General features: G+C 41.7%; 1 non-coding gene across 1 annotated transcript; it reads left to right on the top strand.

Moving 5' to 3' along the window:
* The first annotated feature begins 893 nt into the window (after positions 1 to 893).
* On the top strand, positions 894 to 965 carry Trnat-agu. The gene has a single exon. It is a non-coding gene; the product is annotated as a tRNA-Thr (tRNA).
* The last annotated feature ends 1,825 nt before the right edge of the window (positions 966 to 2,790 follow it).

Consider the following 2,790-nt stretch of genomic DNA (forward strand, 5'->3'; position numbering starts at 1 on the left):
ATGTGGCTATATGATCCTGCAAGGCAGAGTGAACATTTTGGTTGTTCCCACGGGCACTAGTCGTGAGAGGCCACTGAGATCATGCATACTGTTTTGAGTGGATCTCCTCAATTTATACATTCGATAATAGCATGATTATATTTGGTAACGCGAGCAGTATCGCGGAAGAATGAAGTACAATCTTAATAGGTGGTAATCCAGCCGCTGTCGAAGTTTTTAGAGTACAGAGGTCAAGTGAATTTAACTCGGGAATTTTCTTACAAACACTAGAGACGTGAAATATTATGTACCTAGCTCGACCATAAGAGCGAAAGTGTGTATATATCTAAATACTGTTACAGTTTGCATAATAATCAAGTGGGACAAAGGGAGCCATTTATTATTTATATGAGATTATATTCAACAAATGTCCGAATATTTGTTTCATATTTTATTATTTGATTGAGACAGTTATTGGCTCTCGTGCGGTGGATGGAATTCGACAGCAGAAATCCCTACGCCATAGCAGGTTCTGCATGGAGCAGCCAACGCCATGTGGAGTGCTAAGGTGGATGTCAGAGTGCTATATCACGCTGTTCTTCAAAGAAACTGCAATACAACAAAAGTAACAAAAAAATATATGTTGTATGTAAAACGTATAATTTAGTACTGTTCAAGCCAGATGTTTGTACTCACATATCTCATAAAAGTTCAACGATATTTATAAATGAAAGAAAAGCACATATGCTTGGGTTTCAGGCTGGATGCCCCGTATCGTTCGATGCTGAGTCGGAAATTTCTGCAATGCTGTTCGAGTTTAGAGGGAATACCCAGCGTGCTGAGGCGTGAATGGGAATTTGGATTGAGGAGAGAAGCGTTCTAGGATAGGAAATGCAGTTGTGCAAAGCCGGTGTGCCAGGGTGGCGTAGTGGTTAGCGCATCTGCCTAGTGAGCAGGAGACATAGGTTCAAATCCTGGCTTTGGTACAAATTTTCGTTCATCGCTTTGGTCTAATAGACATTTGAGACTTGTAAAAGTCTCTGCAACCATATAGCTTCACTTGAAATGAAAGGAAATTGTTTAACCATAGTATGATATAAAATCATCAAATCAGTAAATAACTGTTGAGGGGCATTTTAACATTGAAATCGAAGCAGCGGTAGTCAGAGAAATTTATTAAATAATAATTATCCCCATTTTGATGTAGAGTACATGGGTATTGTTTCTGGATATTCTGAAAGGAAAAGAGACTAATTGAAAAGCAAATGCTAATGATTTTAATTTCTTTTACGATCCTGACAGAATTTCGTCTTTTGAAGTACAAGACACACCAATATACGTTTGGGTTCTTACACTAAGCATAACACTATCGTCTCACAAGAAATAAATTTCAGAAGTGATGTCTGTATGAGAAACCTGCTCCTTAATCTTTCCTTATACAGGGTAAATCACGTAAGACTTGCACCGCAAATACCGAAGAAATGGAAAGTGCTCTTGATGTGCAGATTCCGCAGAATGGATTGGTAGTCAGAGGCTCCTGTTGTTAGCCAATAAACGGATTGTAATTATACTTCGAAAGTGTATTTTTTGTGCCAACATACACTTCTTTCGATGAAACAACGCCTATTGACATCAACAAACTAATAGTAGGGTAAATCAGAATGTCAGTGGTGTTTGTTACAGGATGCTAGTGCGAGTCGTTTACGACATATCGTCTTTTGAAAAGATTCCACACTGACAGTTGTTTCTGCCATCAAACCAGCGTCGATGCTAGGTACGACGTTGTGATGTTTGCTTACAGTGTGCTTGTGTCTTACTTGACTGAATTGCGACTTGCCAGGGAGTTCTGTCCAAGCAGTAGGTCGTGAGTGGACGATGGGATTTACCCAAGGTAGAAAAAGTCGACATGCTCGTGGTTTATGGAGAGTGTAGGAAGAATGCAGTTCGTATTTGTACGGTGTATGCGGCAATACATCCCAATAGACGTTAAACATGTTGGCAATTATTTATCAGCCTCTTCAACCAGTTACGTAAAGGTGGTAGTGTGACACCTAGGCAACGTAACAGAAGGAAACAAGTGACGACAGAGCAGGAGGAAATTAATGTCCTCCCTGCCGTTGCAGTTGATCCGCACTTAAGCTCCCGTGCAATCTCACGATTAAGTGACATGAATCAGCTAAGTGCCCTATGCATTCTTCATCGACGTAGGTTCCATTCCTAACACATCTCTCTCCGTCAAGAGTTGCGTGGTAACAATTATGAGAATCGTATTAACTTCCGTACATGGACTTTAAGACGGGTATCTTGTTTGGCTATGAAGCACATTTACCAATCATGGCCAGATAAACCGCCGAAACATGCACTGTTGGTTTACTGACAATCCCAGTTGGCTTCGTCAGGTGGAACGTCAGCACCTCGGGAGTCTACACGTGTGTTTTCGGATAGTGAACCATCAGCTCATAGGCATGTGTTTCAAGGGCGAAGTACTGAACGCGTCCAAGTATCGCATCCTCGTTACAGACCATCTTCCACGAATGCTAGAAGACGTTTCTTTGCAGACTAGGAGGAACCTGTGGTACCACCATGATTGCTGTCGAGCCCATAGTGCAGTACTATAGCATTGTTTTCTAACCGGTGGATTAGATGCAGAGGACCTGTATTTTGGCCGGCCGTTCTCCCGGTTTAACGCCTATAGACTTTTTTTCTGAGGCGAAAAGTGGAAGACGCTGTCTGCAACGACGTACCAACTACACCCGAAGATATGCAACGACATATTACTGCAGCCTGCTCAGACATCTCCGCTGAAATGCC

The sequence above is a fragment of the Schistocerca piceifrons genome, chromosome 3 (assembly GCF_021461385.2).
Source record: "Schistocerca piceifrons isolate TAMUIC-IGC-003096 chromosome 3, iqSchPice1.1, whole genome shotgun sequence".
Classification (NCBI taxonomy): Eukaryota; Metazoa; Arthropoda; class Insecta; order Orthoptera; family Acrididae; genus Schistocerca; species Schistocerca piceifrons.